The 20,334-nt window shown below is 43.3% G+C and overlaps 1 protein-coding gene across 3 annotated transcripts in view; it reads left to right on the top strand.

Annotated features, from left to right (window-relative positions):
- LOC126100135 (mucin-19) overlaps positions 1–20,334 on the top strand; it is a 529,587-nt gene that overhangs the window by 393,068 nt on the left and 116,185 nt on the right. The window lies entirely within an intron of this gene.

Raw genomic sequence — 20,334 nt, forward strand, 5'->3', positions numbered from 1 at the left:
CTTATTACGTGGCGGCATACTACGCTTTCTAGCTTACTAGAATCTTCCAGTCCGCGGTTCTTTTGAAGGAAATGGCAACTTTCTCTAAATCTCGAAATGGAATTCAGGACAGTCTATGAAAACAATACAGAGTGACTCGGAAAGAAAGAACAGATTTCAGTTGTTTATTAGAAATTATGAAGGATAGGCACGTTGCGCATGTCACCGTTAATAGGAAGTATCAAAGTTCTATGTTCGTGCTGACACTATACACTCAAAATGAGCACCATGAATTGCTCGAAAAACACCGAAGCGGTAGTCCATTTCATTCCACACACGAGTCAACAAGTCCCTGTTGATTGAGTCGACAGCTTCAGCAATTCGGTATCTTAGCTCCTGAAGAGTATCTGCCAAAGGTGGGACAAAGACTCTCTGAACCTGGGAGAAGTGCCTGTTTCGTCGTCGTGGGATCAAATACTTTCCCGCTACCTGGTGTGTACTATGACGGACGGGGACACATTCACCGCCACAAAGCCTTTATTTTATTTTGTTGTTTAGAGTACCAAGGATAAGTTTGGCCAAGTGGAGTCTCAGTACGAGGCGGTCGGGCTCCCTGTTGAGCAAAGCTGCTTCTGCCGCTCTCAGTCTACTGCCCTTCGTGCTTGTGATCGCCTTGGCGACATACCTGTGTCTATTATCCCTCGCCAGTCTCTGAATATGGTCCAGGGAGTGAGTTTTCAGAGGGACCACATCTCGCGAGATGATGAGGAACTCCGGGTTAATCTGAAGCGATGCGGCGTTCATTTTGTTCCATGTGTGCAGAAGGATCGTAAAGATAACCACATCGGTACTGGCGCCTTTATTCTGGCTTTCAAGAGGGTACGCTCCCAGAGTGGTCAAGGGTATGTATTACCGGTGTGACGTGAAGCCATATCTTCCGCCACCCATGAAGTGTTTTAGATGCTTGCATTTTGGGCATATGTCTTCCCATTGTACGACGGGCCCTCTGTGTGGTGACTGTGGCCACCCACTCAATGAGGGAAGTCGCTGTGTTCCGCAACCTGTGCTCGTCAACTGTCGTGACCACCGCTATCCATGCCCTCAGGGGCTCGGCATTCATTTGCCGGGTAGGGGCTTTGGCGACCCCGGGGTTCCTGGGCTGGTGACTTGTAAGCGCCGCCAGTCCCCTGTCACCATAAGCTCTGGGCATGCTTCAGTGACCACCGCGCGGCGCGACGGTGGAGCGTTGTGTGTCTCAGGGAATGGGGATCTTGTCTGGACCGCCTGGATCGCGAGGATGGAATAAGCCTCTATAAAAAAAACTCTCAATCTCATGGTGTGCTGCGCGGTAATGAGATGCATGGCTGTTGAGGTGGAACAGTCGTTAGCGGGCAACCTGTGGGGAACCTACCGCACATCAGTTGTATGAGGCTTACCTAGGCATGCGGCGCTCTGTGTAGGTGGACTTAAAGTTCTGTAGCTGCTCGTGGGACTGAGATGAATCCTTCGAAATCTTCTTTGCCTCCTCCCAGCGGAAAGGGTGGGCTGCTGGTAGGTACCAACACCCAATCCAACAAGGGGGTATGTGTTCTCCTGACTCGGGAGCGAAATCTCAGGGTATCATGACTAGCAACAGAACACATGCTGGCGGTCAGAATGTGTTTTTAATCGTCAAAAGGAAAGAGGCGAGCTTCGAAAATGTTTCAAATGGCTCTGAGCACTATGGGACTTAACATCTGAGGTCATTAGTGCCCTAGAACTTAGAACTACTTAAACCTAACTAACCCAAGGACAGCACACACATCCATACCCGAGGCAGGATTCGAACCTGCGACCGTAGCGGTCGCCCGGTTCCAGACTGAAGCGCCTAGAACCGCTCGGCCACTCCGGCCGGCGGAGCTTCGAGAAAGTTCCAATTTTCTAATGGGACGCTGTAGGTGGAAACTGCTAGTTCCCAACAATCTAAGAATCTACGGAACACGCAAGCCCTTGGGGAACATGTCATCGAAACTGAGCTGCACAGCACCTTGAATTACAGCAAATGTGTTGTGACGTGCAGGGATCTGGTGGACATTATCAAAAAGGAACTTAAAGATGAGTGGGCTCCAGCAGGAATAGTTGACGTGCAAAATATGAAGAAGAGGGTGGATGGGGTTCTTATCCTGACCGGCTGCCGAAACTCCCTGAGCGTATTAAGGCAGGTTTCCTTCGCTTAAGTGTGGGGGGCCTTATGTACCCAACCCAATGCAGTGTTCCAAATGCCAGCACTTTTGGCATACTACTTTGGGTATCGTGAAGAAGCTTCTTGTGGGAAGTGCAGTCAGGCCGCCCACGTCGGCGTCTATAGTTCATCTCCATTGAAGTGTGTAAATTGCTCTGGACCTCACCGTGTCTGGAAACGGGACTGCAGCGTGTATCTGGAAGAACGAAAGATACAGGAACGTAAAACTATGAAGTGCATTGCCTATACTGAGGCAAAAAACCGTATAAACCCATGCAGCTTCCGTGTTTTGCCACCTCCTTCACTTCAGTTGTTAAACAGCCCGTGCAGAAAGCTGACACTGCTACACAAACGGAGGTTCCTTGCATCTGCGCTAGTACCTGCGTGTCTCCTGCACTTGTGCTGCTGCAGTCGTTTCTAAGCCTGCCACTCCCCCAAGAACTTCAGAAAAAGCGATGGTTGCTGACATTGCGGAGCTCCCTTCCCCTCCAAAGGTTCCGTCTGGTACGCTGCCACACCCTCAACTGCAGTTGTGGCTGCAAAGTCTACCCCAGGGGAAAAAAATCCAAGGCAAAACGTCCACCACCTGTGGAATCGGGCAGAAATTACCCCATTTTTAGGTCCCCTGGACGATATGTAACACGATTTCCATGTCTGGTCCAGTCAAAACAGCGGCCAGTTTTCTGTGACTGGTATCCGCAGGTTTTGGACGCAGCGATCCCTTCGATATCACTTGCCGACCGTTCGGCCTGAAGATGGCATGATGTATTGCCGAAACTAGTTGCTGAAATAAGATAACAATTGTAAATTTAGACGGCAAAAGGTGTTTCGATTTTATATTACATCCAGATTCAGGCTTTCCGTGGTCTCCCTAAATCGCTCCAGGGAAATGCCGGAATGGTTTCTTAGGAAGGGTACAGCCGATTTCCTTCCCCAGCCTTGAAAAAAATCCTAGCTTTCGATTAGTTTCTAAAAGACGTCGTGTGGACGGGACGTTATACCATTATCTTCCTTCCGTCTTTAAATTCCTGTTTAGAGTACACCAGTAAGATCAGTGTTGGTTGAATCCTTCACACTAGATGGCAAGACATGCGTAGTTCGTACGCGTTCATATTTAATCCTCACATGTTGTCAAAGAATACGTTCTTCAGTATCTCAGCAAAGTTGCCAAGTAGTCAGATTTGGTCTGTTATGTGATGCAGACATCTTATTAAGTAGCACTGGGAGGGCTTTCAGTAGGGCCCCATCTTTGTGATAGCTACAAAAATCTCCATTAAACACGACAAACTACGTTGCACAGAAGGTCATCGTTCCAACATTGTTGAAACAAGGCAAAGTCACAAAATCCTGGCTAAAAGAAAGGTGATCAAAGACTAGTAGCTACCCATATTTGATCGAAATTGTGGAGAGATTTCCTTTTGAAAGAGTGAACTAGCCGGGATCAATCTATGTGAGCACTTTTCCGTTTGACTTCGAGCTCCTCTTATGGCGAAGAAAACAGCTACCAGTGTCGCCTTTACAGATAATATTTCGGAGTGCGGCAAATGCTACTAAATCTTGGAATTTTAGGCCTCGGTTCTACCATTGTGGCAATACAGGTTTTCTTCGTCATGTTTAACAACAGTACTCACACCATTAGTAGGGCCAATTGGGAATTTCCTTAAAATTTCCTTGTGATACCATAAAAACGAGACCTTCCTGAGATAGCATAGTCTTGGCCGATGGTGTGCTTTACAAGTACATACAAGCCCGGGGATTTCTTTCTTACCTGCACTTTCCTGACTGATATTCCTTAGCGTATTCTCACTTCTGATAATGGTTTTTGTTTCGCTACCTAAGGTACCAACCCTTATTGTCATCGGAGGAGGGTGGAGACTTCTCAATTAGTACAATTTATTTCAGCGGACTACTTACAAGACGCGAAAGTTCAAGATTTGCGTTCCTGTCTAGCAAAAATTCTCCTACATTAATGACCTAATTTTCACATATTGTAGGAGGAGGAGGAAGAGCAGATTTGCGTTTAACGTCCCATCGACAACGAGGTCATTAGAGACGGAGCACAAGCTCGGATTGGGATAGGAAGGGGAGGAAATCGGCCTTGCCCTTTCAAAGGAACCATCCCGGCATTTACCTGAGACGATTTAGGAAAATAACGAAAACCTAAATCAGGATGGCCGGAGACGGGTTTCAATCGTCGTCCCCCCCGAATGCGAGTCCAGTGAGCTCAACACTGCGCCACCTCGCTCGGCCACATATTACAGTTCTGAATGTGTACAGAAGGTTGGGTCAAGCAACCACACGTTCAGTTAGAATACGAACGGTATTTCTCAAAAAAATTGTCGTGAATAGTCGTTTATTATTAAGATTATTTGATGGATTCCTATGCCTGGGGATATGATATGCGGTTGTTGCTGTCGTTGTTTCGCATTCATTCAGTTAACACAACTTTTTCTTATTATTTAGGTTATCGTCATCCACATACATACAAATTTTGTTACATTCCAGAAACTGGTGAACACACACACACACACACACACACACACACACACACACACACACACACAGTGTTTAATTTATGTTGGGTATTTACTTGACAGTTTTGTATTCCCTGAGAATCTCTCAGAAATGACACGCTGTAGTCTTCACACAAAATACTCTCATTCAGATAGTTACTATCTGACACTGGCTACATCCTGCCTCGGGCATGGATGTGTGTGATGTCCTTAGGTTAGTTAGGTTTAAGTAGTTCTAAGTTCTAGGGGACTGATGACCTCAGATGTTAAGTCCCATAGTGCTCAGAGCCATTTCAACCATTTCACACAGGCTAAGAGTAAATTTCTAGAAGTATCTGAAAGCAGGTCATGGAGGCGTTTACACTGTTACTCTATACTTAGCTTCGGAGCTCAGAGCTCAACTACCACATGCACTGACGGCGGCGTCCGTAGTGTCACAAGTATCTGCATCCATTTGCTGCTGACATTTAGACAGTACCCCACTTGGTCCGACAGTGCCTGTATAGTTTCCTTTCAGAGTAGTTAAACGTTGCTCTCCAGGCACCTAAATCGCGACGGTCGGTGATAACAGCAATGCGTGACAATTGAAACTGAATGTAGCTACTACAGACATGTATAACTATACAGTGCTTACCCGACTCCGATAAGAATTACAAATAGTATAAAAGAAACTTAAATTTTTTTACACCTTTTGTAATGTTCTAGATCATACCCCTTATCACACTGACATCTAAGTGACAGCCCATTTCTCACCATACATTCTGAAGCATGCGTAATGTCATTGCGCAAGCTCGGTTACAAAGATGCATTTTGAGTTCCGGAACACTTTTTCGCTGAAGGAGGCACGTACACAAGATCTTTTACATGAACCCACAAACAGAAGTCCACGGGTGTCTAGTTCGGAGATCTAAGTGGCAAAAGGTGGAACACTAGCCATGTATACGAGATCCGCCATTTTCACTTAGCTTCGTGCTATCTTCTCGGGTTAACAAGTATCAATAAACTCATGATTTCTTAGAGAGGAATCGCAGTCCCTACATAAAACAGCTTCAAACGTCTGATTGCCTCACAAATGAGTAGTGTGTTTTTATTTGGCATTAAGGCTTTAAACGAGAAAAAGTTTGGAAATTATGTGTAAAGTTTATTGGAAACCAGCAATTACGCTCATTTTCAAATACTGGATGAATATAGTGCGGGTCTTTGCGCACTGTCAGTTACGCTGCCTCGTGAGGTGCAAAGTTTGTTATTATAATACTTATTATGATAAACCTTTAACATGAAATTGTACCTCTTTAATGTGAGTGGACTACGGCAACATTCTAAACTCTATCAACAACTAAGCGGAATATTAAAAATCAAATTTTCGTTGGCCACAGAAGCCGTAAGGTAGGCAACCAGCAACTGGTACCAGATTCTGGGTTACGGGATAGTCCCTTAGTAATATATGAGGGCAATGAAAAAAATTTCTGGTGGAAGGCTGTTGAACCGTGATTTATTTTCAAAGATTATTCTTAAGAATTTATTTTATTTACTAGCGATTCATCAAGAACATTAACAATTTCATCACACTATGTAAGCATGGAAGTAGTTGCCAGGGAGTAACTGATCAAATAATAACCAAATTCCTTTTAACAAATGGGAATTTTATTCTCTTTAATGGTGCCTAAAAGCATTTTTTTAAAGAAACAGATTTAAAATTATCAGAAAGCACCCTCTAAATATCAAAGTTACAATTTATTCAGAGACAGAAAGAAACAAGTTTTGACTGTATGAGGTTTGGGGCAGAGAACCTTGCCGCTCCCTTTTGACACGGCCGTAGTTACGACCGCTCACAACAGCCTCTGGAAGACTACACTGGTGCAAATCTGCAACACACCAGATAACTTTAAACTAAGAGTTTTAACAATTTACACAAGCACACAAACTATGCACCCCCCTCCCCCCGTAGGAGGGATGGAAATAGTACAAAACACTAAAAATTAAAATATTAACCTTGCCTCCGAAGCTGAAACTTGATTTTAACTTCTAAGAAAAGTCTTACGGTGAAAAGGTGGCAACTTTATATACTAAAATGATCATTTACATAAAAACCCATGCAATGCATTCTTATATAAAATTCTACAAGGTTGGCCAAACAATAGTTAAGATGGTCTACAGCACACAGGTACCGTTTCTCAAGATCATAGGCAATAATATCAAAGTTTCCAAAGATCAAAACATATTTCAGGTATTAGGCCGTTACACTCCAAGCAATAAATTCGTTAACACACCAAATCCGACAAACATGACAGAGGCAGCTACTAACGCACGGTAGATTGATAGGGAGATTACCGAACAACCCGAACCGCAGGTTGCTCTAACCCGCCGCTACTCCAAGAGGGGAAAAAACGGACCACCCAATTTATAAACAACTATCTTCCCGCGGGTGGGCAAACGGAGAAGAATGGTGGGACGACCCCAAAGCAAAATGGCTGGTGACCTCACCAAGAAAACAAGTAGAAATTAACAAGAGTAAATTAAACAACATATTACCAATCACTTAACTTCTAATAAACTGCGATTTCTCGAGAAGACCTGGCGCAGCACCCCCTAATCGCTCTCCCGAACCGTCCGCTGCCGGCCACTACAACGGACGCAGGAAGGCGCGCCGATCTCGCGTCTCACGGCGTCGCAGCTCGCACCGGCCAGGCTGATGTCGTGGGTTGACTCCTGTTGCTCTCGTGTCGGCTGCGAAGTCACTACCCCTCGCTATACGCCACGGCCCACTGGACTCACGTGGCGACCTCACATGCGCCGACGCTCAAGACGGACAAGTAATCTCGTGTCTCAGTGCGCGACCGACCAACCGATCGATCCAACTGCCAATGACCATTGCCTGAGCAAACTCCAGCAGACTGGCGGCCTAACGCGCAGACTCAGATGCAGGAACTAAGCCACGACCGGGCGACCACTCGCTGAGTTCCCTTACTGGCGGAGTGGAGAGACTCATTTTGCCGGCTCCAAAGGTTGATCCGAACGACAGACAGACACTAACTGCCTAAAATATGCGGACGAGAGACAGACTAGCAAGCTGGGGACGAGAGACTGACCCAGACTGAGCGACTTGCGAGCTCATAGCGCCCCTTAAATGCACGTGAACAGGCAACCTTTCCCCTTTCCCACCAGAGGGACACACCAAAGCTGCGATTGCCACAGCGGCGCCACCGCCAGAAACGGAGGGCGACTGCTTCACTATACGCGCTGCGGCGCGCTCTTCAAAACAGCAATTTTTACCACGCCTCAGCTGTATAGTCCAGAAGATGTATGCCAATCGGATAAAATCGCCGTGAGTATTGAGACAATCATCCCACCGCTACACTAAGTTGGAGCTAACTACCTACTGCGCATGCTCGTCCGACTGGAATCGCCGACCCTTCAAGGCCTTTATTAAGGAACCGACAATATTCGCATGGGGAGATATCAGGTCTGTAGGATGGGTGCCTGAGTGTTTTCCAGTTCAGGCGCCTCACCCCCACACCCTAGATTGACCGGCGCCTTGTGTCGAATCGCGACCAGCATGGGACGTGGCGCACCACTCCACGAACGGTGCTTTCAGACAGACATGCTGCCCCCATACACTACCTTCAATCCCGGGTATATGTCTCCTGGTCTTCGTCCTTCGGCAGGCAAGAAAAAGAATAACTGCACGTTGGTCCTGTTTGGACGCATTGGGTAATAAAGTCGCCATAGTTCGCGTTTCCGCATTTACGGCACGCGCGTCGGAAAGACACGAATGCTATACTAATCCCTTGCCTATATCTCGGTGCTTATACAGGGTGGTCCAGTGATCGTGACCGGGCCAAATATCTCACGAAATAAGCGTCAAACGTAAAACCTACAAAGAACGAAACTTGTCTAGCTTGAAGGGGGAAAACAGATAGCGCTATGGTTGGCGCGCTACATGGCGCTGCCATAGGTCAAACGGATATCAACTGCGTTTTTTAAATAGGAACCCCCATTTTTTACATATTCCTGTAGTACGTAAAGAAATATGAATGTTTTATTTGGACCACTTTTTTCGCTTTGTGATAAATGGCGCTGTAATAGTCTCAAACATATGGCTCACAATTTTAGACGAACAGTTGGTAACAGGTTGGTTTTTTTAAATTAAAATACAGAACGTAGGTACGTTTGAACATTTTATTTCGGTTGTTCCAATGTGATACATGTACCTTTGTGAACTTGTCATTTCTGAGAACGCATGCTGTTACAACGTGATTACCTGTAAATACCACATTAATGCAATAAATGCTCAAAATGATGTCCATCAACCTCAATGCATGTGGCAATACGTGTAACGACATTCCCCTCAACAGCGAATAGTTCTCCTTCCGTAATGTTCGCACATGCATTGACATTGCGCTGACGCATGTTGTCAGTCGTTGTCGGTGGATCACGATAGCAAATATCCTTCAACTTTCCCCACAGAAAGAAATCCAGGGATGTCAGATCCGGTGAACGTGCGGGCCATGGTATGATGCTTCGACGACCAATCCACCGGTCATGAAATATGCTATTCAATACCGCTTCACACCTGCCTCGAGATGACTGGGTGTTTGTGTTGTCCTCATCATTTCATCATCATCCAGGAAAGTGGCGAAATTGGACTGAGCAAAGATTGGGTAATTGTACGGGCGCTGATAACCACGCAGTTGAGCGCCCCACAAACCAAACAAACCAAACATCATCATCAATACCGCTTCAACCACACGCAAGCTATGTGCCGGACATCCATCATGTTGGAACTACATCCCCATTCTGTCAGGCAGTGAAACATCTTGTAGTAACTTCCTCCCATAATGCCGCACCATGCATTAACCCGCCAAGGTCGCTGATGTTCCACTTGTCGCAGCCAACGTGGATTGTCCGTTGCCCAATAGTGCATATTATGCCGGTTTACGTTCCCGCTGTTGGTGAATGACGCTTCGTCGCTAAATAGAACACGTGCAAAATACCTGTCATCGTCCCGTAATTTCTCTTGTGCCCAGTGGCAGAACTATACACGATGTTGAAAGTCGTCGCCATGCAATTCCTGATGCATAGTGTTGTGGGTTGGCAGGAGAGCCAACACCGGTTTACTAGAGGAAGCCGGAAGGCACGCGTTTTAGCTCACGCAGGCTGGCGTGAGTTCTGGAACAAGTCAAGGAAATTAGACTTTAGAAAAGACTGACGTAGCTGGTGGAATACTTAACTTTAATCCATTAATGATGAGCGTCGCTCTTGACTGTACATGATTTACAGTATCAATAGTAACTGGTAATGGCGCCTTGCTAGGTCGTAGCAAATGACGTAGCTGAAGGCTATGCTAACTATCGTCTCGGCAATTGAGAGCGTATTTTGTCAGTGAACCATCGCTAGCAAAGTCGGTTGTACAACTGGGGCGAGTGCTAGGAAGTCTCTCTAGACCTGCCGTGTGGCTGCGCTCGGTCTGCAATCACTGATAGTGGCGACACGCGGGTCCGACGTATACTAACGGACCGCGGCCGATTTAAAGGCTACCACCTAGCAAGTGTAGTGTCTGGCGGTGACACCACACACAGAAATATGGTACGGGTGCAATCGATGTTGATGTAGCATTCTCAACACCGACGTTTTTGAGAATCCCGATTCTCGCGCAATTTGTCTGCTACTGATGTGCGGATTAGCCGCGACAGCAGCAAAAACACCTACTTGGGCAACATCATTTGTTGCAGGTCGTGGTTGACGTTTCACACGTAGCCGAACACTTCCTGTTTCCTTAAATAACGTAACTATCCGGCGAACGGTCCGGACACTTGGATGATGTCGTCCAGGATACCGAGTAGCATACATAGCACACGCCCGTTGAGCATTTTGATCGCAATAGCCATACATCAACACGATATCAACCTTTTTCGCAATTGGTAAACGGTCCATTTTATTACGGGTAATGTATCACGAGGCAAATACCGTCCGCACTGGCGGAATGTTACGTGATACCAGGTACTAATACGTTTGTGTCTATTACAGCGCCATCTATGACAAAGCGGAAACAGTGGTCCAACTAAAACATTCATATTTCTTTACGTACTACAGGAATATGTAATAAAAATGGGGGTTCCTATTTAAAAAAAAAACGCAGTTGATATCCGTTTGACTTATGGCAGCGCCATGTAGCGGGCCAACCATAGCGCCATCTGGTTTCCCCCTTCAAGCTAGACGAGTTTCGTTCTTCGTAGTTTTTTCGTTTGACGCTTATTTCGTGAGATATTTGGCCCGGTCACGGTCAATGGACCACCGTGTATACCCGCATCGGCGTGACGCAAACTTTTTGATAGTCCCTTATAGATTGTAGTTTGGGAAATATTTACAACTATATTCGTGCCTGTGGATAGTTCAGGAAACATTCACTTTGTCATCAGGTTGTATGTCATTGGTCCGAAAACAGATCCCTGTGATACCCCAGCAGATCCTACGGACAGTTGTGATACAGAAGTTGCCACATAAGCAGCTCCGTGCATGTTTCGGCATCCAATTCACACTGCTTGCGATGGAAGTTCGTAAATTTGTTTCCATTCCCTGTAATCCTCATCGATGTATCGCTGTGAATTAGATAGATATAGCCACTTGTAATCGCCATCTTCATTTCGAATTGCCCTGTACTTCATACGCCGAAGTAAGAGTTCTGACACCAGGAAGCGCCATTGCGGAGCCTGAAAGGCTACTGGCGGTACCAAGAACGTGACCGTAGTCGAGTCATCTTCCGAGCTGCGGCAGCAGTAACGCGTTACGATAGCGACGTAAACAAACGCGCTAAGTACCCCGTGAAATAGCAAGGGCGCGCTCTTCCCTCGCTGTACACTTCTTCGGTGTGTTTACAAGGCGACTAGTACTCGGAAACACTAGTTGTGAGTAGAAAGTTCAGTTGTATCTCAGACTACAACCCACTGCTAGGACGGAACTCGCTGCTATTTCTGGTTTAAGAGGCAGTGATGGTACCTCGAGACCACGAAGATCTGCGAGTCTCAGTCTCCGAGTATAATATTAAACTTTTTTTCCCAGCTCCAGGATGTGTGTTTTCTCCACTGCATCTATGTTTGTTACGTTTAATTTCGTAACAAGTTATTTTTTTAAAGCAGTTCCATTGTTGACTGAGCAGGTTGATGAGCCGTAAATCCTTGTTGGCAGACAAGAACGATAATTATAATAAGCTTTTCATTCAAGTGCTACTGGTTAGATATTGTCGCCACTTTTCTTCGTGGTGCCTAACTTCAGATTCACTGCTATGTCCGTACTGCACAGAGGAGGGAGAGATCCTATGTGTTCATTCTCATCATTGAAATCTCATACTATCACTTGAACTAGGCCGCGGAGTGGCCGCGCGTGCGGCCCCTCCCGTCGGAGGTTCGAATCCTCCCTCGGGCATGGCTGTGTTGTCCTTAGTGTTAAGTTAGTTTAAGTAGTGTGTAAGTCTAAGGACCGATGACCTCAGCAGTTTGGTCCCTTTAGGAATATAAACACACACACACACACACACACACACACACACACACACTTAAACGATCGCACGCCTAAGGAAGAGCAATATAATGGTGGAGGGTCCGTACTACTTGGCGTTTCGTACTGTCTGCGACAGTAGACCGGACGGTAAAAAGTAACAAAAACATCGTGTCGGGGACGACTTCTGACAGAGCCGAAAGGTTTATTACGACCATCTGCATATATCCAGCGTAACAGACAACATGCGCAGCACACACAGCTATAGTTTAAGGGCACAAGTTGCGACGTTGTCGCGAGTAGTACTGTCTGCAGGCAGCGCTGTGTTCATCGCAGCGATAACAGAAGCGTTTTTAAAGTCTTCATCTGCAAAGCCAACAAAAAATCCTGAATTTCACGTAGGGTATAAATTCCCATAGTGTGTTTAAGGGTGTTAAACTATGCTCTTAACTGTAATTAGGTCCAGATTTATTTTTTTATTTTTTTTCTAGAGTAAAATTTCCGCTTCCGGGAAACGGCTTCAAACTTACACGTCATATCACGAATCATGCAAAGTATTGAACTTTTTGAAATACTTTATCTTTCCAAAGCATTTTGCTCGATATGGTGCGTATCACATTGCGTTTGCTGAGTATTAGCTTCGTAAAACAACATTTTTCTGACATTGTCGATGTTTAACTGGTTATAGCTATGAAATTGAAAGTTTACTTGTTTTACAAAAATCGCGAAAAAATTCTGAAAGTCACATATGGTGTAGATCAGCGTTGAGTCTCCAAGCGTAATAATTTTTTCCTTCATATACTATGTCATCAGAAACATACAGATGCTACGGACACGTTCCATGAACCATTGTTCCTTGTTAGTTTTGCAAAATTACCTCTAAGACTATTAAGACTATAGAACAATGGCGACAAAGAACCTTCTTACACGAGTCCTATTAAAGTACTAAATTAAAATTATCCTGATGGATTATTCGTGCAGTTTTGTGTCAGATAGGTAAGATTAAAAGATTACTCAGTATCTTAATACTTGGCAGATCTGATTCTGGAGTTCTACAGCATTGTTTTAATGCAGATGATGTCGCCGTCGTCTGTTCGAAGGCTGGTTTGTTGCAGCGCTCCACTCTATACTGTGCAAGCCTCTTCATCTCTGCATAACTGATAAAACCTACATCTTCTTACTGCGTTAATCCCGTGGTCTTGCTCTACACTTTCGACGCCCTACATTGCTTGAGGCCTCCTTACTGTACTGGCCAAATAACATAACTCATCTACTACTTGTAATGTCCCATTTCCTAATTGAATTCCCTCAGCATCCGCTGATTTAATTCGAATGCATTTCATTCCCCTTGCTCTACCCTTGCCATTCGTCTTATAACCCTTTTTCAAGGTCACTTGTCATTATGTTAAACAGCTCTTCCAAGTCCTTTCCCGTCTCTGATAGAATTAAAATATCATCGGCAATTCTCAAAGTTTTTATTTCTTCTGCTTAAACTTTAATTTCCTTTCCATATTTTTTCTAACCTTCCTTTAGTGCTTGCCATGTCATCGTTAAAAGCAAAATCAGAAGAGAAGTGGACTGGGACTGATTATTTAGCGCTTTAAGAACTATTTCGGTTTGTGGCGTAAATAACATCAGTGTTATATAAGCTTGCTTTTTTTATGGAGGAGCGACACTGCCGACTGAATCGACACGAATTCAATTGCGAACTGCGTAACTTACCGAGAAGAGTGAATACCGCAGTTCCTTGCGTTGTTTTCATGTATCCGTGTCAGTTAAGATCTCAGAAATGTGCTGTACAGTCTGCAACGCCGCGAGTCTGCGACCAACTATCCAAAATGTGTTAAAATACAGTTTTGCGAATATAGTGCAAAGTAATATGCATGCGTGAGGCAGAATGTTTCCCCTTTATCCAATCAGCTTATGTAGACCTTGGGTTGTTTCGCATGTTGTAACTTGCTGTTGAGCTGTCAGCTCTTGTAGAACGGAAGCGCGCAGCCCTGCGAGTTAGTATAGTGTGACATGGCACCACAGATAACGTGCCCTATCGCTCGTACTGTGCGTCCACGTTCAGAGGTCGATTGCACACGTCGCTTTTGAAAGGCGTTGCTGGTGTAGGATATCCGTTTGGAAGCCATTAAGTCGCTGCAGCCGTAATGCAGTTTCCAGACCCAAGTACAGGATGAAAAGTTCCGTGTGAACGAAAGTCTTCAACTTGTGCACGAAACGACGCATTCTGCTGCTTTACATTATTCTTTTTTAAACTTTCCTTTTAATCTACATTCGGAATGACAAGTTACGACACTTCTTTTATAAAAGTTATTTCTCTTATTTGCAATTCGTAATTTCAGAATCAGTGTGTTTATATACATGTTTACCAGAACGTTTTGTCAGCTAACACACACTTTTGTTTCTATGTCCTGGCTTTACCCTGTGTCTTTGCGGGGTTGGCAGATTATTTATTGGATTTGAAATGTTAGCGATAGGCAGTAAGGCCGGACACCTTATCTGCCGTCGCCAACTCGCACACATGGGCAGTAACATATGCACCCCATCTACGACTGGTGTTACTCCATGTGAAAGTGAGTGAACGTGTTCTAAATGTTCGTGAAGCGTGTAACTCAGGCCGAACGTGGGTACCAGCTGGGTATTCACCTTGTCGGATGTGGGGAAACCACCTACAAATCACATCAGGGCTGGTTGCCACGCCTGTCGTAGTCGTTCATCAGCCGGCCTTACCTATCCAGGGGGCCGGCGCGCCTCCCCAATGCCGGAGGCGACGTGCTAACGCGCGTGGATCCCCAGGCGGGTCTTTAAGCAAACAAGGGTAATCCACATTATTTAATATCTGTGTGACCTTTTCATAATCCACATGGAAAGTAAGACTGTTAAAATTTCACACACGAAAGCATATCTATTAATCTTACGAACGAGATTTTCATATTATTATTATTATTATTATTATTATTATTATTATTATTATTATCATCGTTATCTTTCCTGTCTCAGACGTTACGTCTGGTTAAAAATGGAAAGTGACGCGAACCTTCATCAAGCGTGGCTTCCTTTTAACTGTACAGTATTGTTACATTGCATTTAGGAACTTTCGGGTAATTGAACATGTATCAATAATTACAGATTTCTGTAGTTATATATATACGTTTGGATGCAGCTGTATTGCGTTGATGTACTGGTAGATATTGTATGGTATGACTCCTGTAGTTGATAGAATAATTGGTATAATGTCAACTTTATCCTGATGCCACATGTCCTTGACTTCCTCAGCCAGTTGGATGTATTTTTCAATTTTTTCTCCTATTATCTTCTGTATATTTGTTGTATTGGGTATGGATATTTCGATTAGTTGTGTTAATTTCTTCTTTTTATTGGTGAGTATGATGTCAGGTTTGTTATGTGGTGGTGTTTTATCTGTTCTAATGGTTCTGTTCCAGTATAATTTGTATTCATCATTCTCCAGTACATTTTGTGGTGCATACTTGTATGTGGGAACGTGTTGTCTTATTAGTTTATGTTGTATGGCAAGTTGTTGATGTATTATTTTTGCTACATTGTCATGTCTTCTGGGGTATTCTGTGTTTGCTAGTATTGTACATTCGCTTGTGATGTGATCTAGTGTTTCGATTTGTTGTTTGCAAAGTCTGCCTTTATCTGTTGTGGTATTGGGGTCTTTAATAATATGCTTGCTGTAATATCTGGTGTTTATTGTTTGGTCCTGTATTGCAATCATGAATCCTTCCGTCTCACTGTATATATTGCCTTTTCTTAGCCATGTGTTGGATGCGTCTTGATCGATGTGTGGCTGTGTTAGATGATACGGGTGCTTGCCATGTAGTGTTTTCTTTTTCCAATTTACTTTCTTCGTATCTGTTGATGTTATGTGATCTAAAGGGTTGTAGAAGTAGTTATGAAATTGCAGTGGTGTAGCCGATGTATTTATATGAGTGATTGCTTTGTGTATTTTGCTAGTTTCTGCTCGTTCTATATAGAATTTTCTTAAATTGTCTACCTGTCCATAATGTAGGTTTTTTATATCGATAAATCCCCTTCCTCCTTCCTTTCTGCTTAATGTGAATTTTTCTGTTGCTGAATGTATGTGATGTATTCTATATTTGTGGTATTGTGAACGTGTAAGTGTATTGAGTGCTTCTAGGTCTGTGTTACTCCATTTCACTACTCCAAATGAGTAGGTCAGTATTGGTATAGCATAATTATTTATATCTTTTGTCTTGTTTCTTGCTGTCAATTCTGTTTGCAGTATTTTTGTTAGTCTTTGTCTATATTTTTCTTTTAGTTCTTCTTCAATATTTGTATTATCTATTCCTATTTTTTGTCTGTATCCTAGATATTTATAGGCGTCTGTTTTTTCCATTGCTTCTTTGCAGTCGCTGTGGTTATCCAATATGTAATCTTTTTGTTTAGTGTGTTTTCCCTTGACTATGCTATTTTTCTTACATTTGTCTGTTCCAAAAGCCATATTTATATCATTGCTGAATATTTCTGTTATCTTTAGTAATTGGTTGAGTTGTTGATTTGTTGCTGCCAGTAGTTTTAGATCATCTATTATTATTATTATTATTATTATTATTATTATTAGTAGTAGTAGTAGTAGTAGTAGTAAAGACTCCTAGAGCGACAGAACTTCAATAGTTCAAAAAGTTCCAGTGACACAGCTGATGCAATTTTCTTACAGATGATGCACGTTTTAAATGTGTGACTAGTAGTTACAGCGAAAGTTTTGTAGACTGCTTTATGAAAGCGGCAACACATTAAATAGAGACGAAAAATGCGAACAATAGGCTAACATTCTTTTTTACCATTTTTAGTTTTGAAATGTTACACTTTAAGTTTTCTTAGCTTTAACCTTACCACGACGAATCCGTGTGGCGCAGTTTTTTTATAGCTGACATATAAACAGCCTACTGAAATTCCCTTCTTGGTCGGCTTAGTTTATTATTTGTTGGGGAAACGAGGAAGCAATCTGTTGGCTGCAACTAGTAACGTTATGATTAAAAGATTTAGTTTTGATTATACTGGAATCATCGATAACCGAAGCTTAGCGCCCTTACGATAATTTTATAGACATGTAAAATGTCTACAATTTGTACCGAAGATAAGATAAGCATCCTGTAAAATGCTAATGGTGAGACTACGCAAATAAATGCTACACTGAACATCAGATCGTGTAGTGATACCAGATTCCAGTCTTCTTAGTTTCAGGAATTCTGTTTATTCAGTAACCCATTTAATCAAAAGTACCGTACGTGAGCAGGAAAGAACAGTAAAATCTCTTTAACGCTAAACTGGTACCTGTGTACCGAAAAAGGATTGACAGGTGTTGCTTAAATACGCTGTGAATAGTACAATTACGAATGTGGCAGCGAGTTGTATTAACGTCCAGTAAGTACTGGGTGGTTATAATTAAAGTACAATTATTCACGGAGACCAATTGTGGACTATAATTATCGTATGACTGCGAAACTTGGTAGATATGCTAATGCGTTAATGCGGAAACTATTAACGGTGAAAAAAAATTAGTTCCAATTTTGGCGGTGTACAGCATCTCGTCGAAGTCTTCGGTGCTCATATTGAACAAATTGTGTAAATGGTGGTTAATAATAAAATCAACATTATGCCTTTCTTACTTGTTCGACTACTTCTGCCCACGTACCCGTTGCCGACATTTTATGTATGGTAACATTTCTATACGTCTTTCTTGCACAGCGCCAGATTTGCACCTGATGTCCAAAATTGGAACTAATTTTTTCCCAACATAAATTGGTTCCGCATTAACGCAATAGAATATCTTCAAAGTTGGCTGCCGTACGATAATTACAGCCCACACTGGACCTCTGCGGGTAGCTGCTCTTTAATTATAACCATCCGATAGTATGCGGCTCACGTAACTCTTTTCGCAGCGGGCACACACGTGAAACTCGGTGAAGGATGTTCCATGCACTCCTATTTTACCTAATTCTGTTAACGTCATTGTCCATTCGCAGGCGCTGTGTCGAGAGCGCCATCGTGAATGTTGTGAGTAGCAAACGATAACAGACTACAAAAAGCTGAATTATTTCCCCACATTCAACAACTTCATTTGTACATTTGTACTGTTGCAATGAACGCGATAGGAATGCATTTATGATGCCTAATTTAGTTCCAATTACCTTATTTTAATGTATGTTGAGTAACAAGAAGTCGTGATACTTGTAGATACGGTGTGCACTCATTTTTTATTAAGCCCAAACTGCCGAAGTATACCTGAAATAAATAATAAATTTTACTAGAAGAGAGTGGATAATTTGTACCGACAATTATCCGGTTACTTTTGTGATTTCAGACATTTTCTTCGCTAGCTGTTTAGTTTTCGGTCGTTTTAAAAGCATGAAACTTTTTTATGCATCTGTTGACCTGTCAGCCAACGGCCTTGCCGCAGTGGTAACACAGGTTCCCGCCAGATCACCGAAATTAAGCGCAGTCAGCCTGGGCTAGCGCTTGGATGGGTGACCATCTGGTCTGCCGAGTGCTGTTGGCAGTGTAGAAGGCAAAGATGGTTCTCATTGGCATTTGAAACGTACATTTCGTAGCACAGTTCCTTCAAGATACAATGCATGCTGGCAGAACATGTACTATACCTTTTCGTTAGACTACTTTACTACTAGGGTTCTCTGTAATACTTGCATGGTTCGCATTAAGTTCAGAAGTTTGTCATGTAGTAACATCGGAAATACGGCTCTGCAATATTGGGGAAGACTGCAAAAGAACGTTTCAGGTGAGGTAGCCTTGTGAAAATGTCCATTCGGAGTAATGAGGAATAAAAAAAATTCCGATGTGAATGAAGTGAAAATATATTTATTTTTGATCATAGTTTTCTTTAGGGGGCAATTGAGAGCACGTGGGTCACGTAAAATTGGATCAAGCTCCGGAGAAATATTCTCTTTCTCAACTTGGAAGAAAGCTCACCAATAATGTGCGAACAAGACCTTGCTTCATTAATACATATCACCTTGCGAAATATACACATATGCACAATTCCTGTGATATTTTCTATACAAGCATCGCTTTACTCTGTTTTGTCAACCGTTGTTCATACTAAATTGCTACTAAAATATCCGAACTATCTTATGTCTTGTTTATCCGTTTTAGTGTTTTCAGAGGTCTGGCAGCAGTCGTTTAGTCTCCCCTGTGATGCCTGTATGTATTCGACGAAGTGCAAGCGTTGTTCTCGTATTGCGAATCTGAGCTATTCCTTTGCAGATATTTGCCGACGCTTCTCCCTAAATGTAACAAACTACCTTTACCATTCACATGTAATACCACTGGAAACTTTGTTCCGACGAATACGTGCAAACAGCATTTTACGTCCAACATCACGTTGCTACTGTTGATAACACTAGTCATTAGAGGAGCGATAGGCACGTCCTCCCTTTGAGAATTCGTGGGATCGAAGGAAACAGATGGATCTTTTCCCCATTCACTAACCCACTGCTTTTTTTACCTTGTATGAGACACAAAGAAACTTCCATCGTAATGGATCATAAGGATGCTGCAAATTGTCTCGTTTACGTGCACTGTTTCAAGAGTGCCGGCCGTTGTGACCTAGCGGTTCTAGGCGCTTCGATCTGGAACCTCGCGACCGCTACGGTCGCAGGTTCGAACCCTGCCTCGGGCATGGATGTGTGTGATGTCCTTATGTTAGTTAGGTTTAATTAGTTCTAAGTTCTAGGCGACTGATGACCTCAGAAGTTAAGTCCCATAGTGCTCAGAGCCATTTGTTTCAAGAGTCGATCGTCGTCGTCATCATCAATCTTCTGTAGTTTAGAAACTTACTTTAAAATAATCCGCTGAAAATCATATCCTTTAGTATAATTTTAGCATTTCAATGTGCAGCGTATTCTATCTAAGTCAGGGAAATCATATCGGACGGTTGTTGGAAAACTTGGTGCTAAGTGTTGGGCTTGGATTAATGCTGAAGTGATTTTGAAGTACGTTGTGGAATGCAGAACTGTAATACTTGACAGTTCGTCTCATTATGTGATGGTGCCCGAAACAATACCTAATCAAAAAGCTATCAGACTGACGTTGAAGGGATTGAAATTGTTTTTAATA

The sequence above is a fragment of the Schistocerca cancellata genome, chromosome 9 (assembly GCF_023864275.1).
Source record: "Schistocerca cancellata isolate TAMUIC-IGC-003103 chromosome 9, iqSchCanc2.1, whole genome shotgun sequence".
Classification (NCBI taxonomy): Eukaryota; Metazoa; Arthropoda; class Insecta; order Orthoptera; family Acrididae; genus Schistocerca; species Schistocerca cancellata.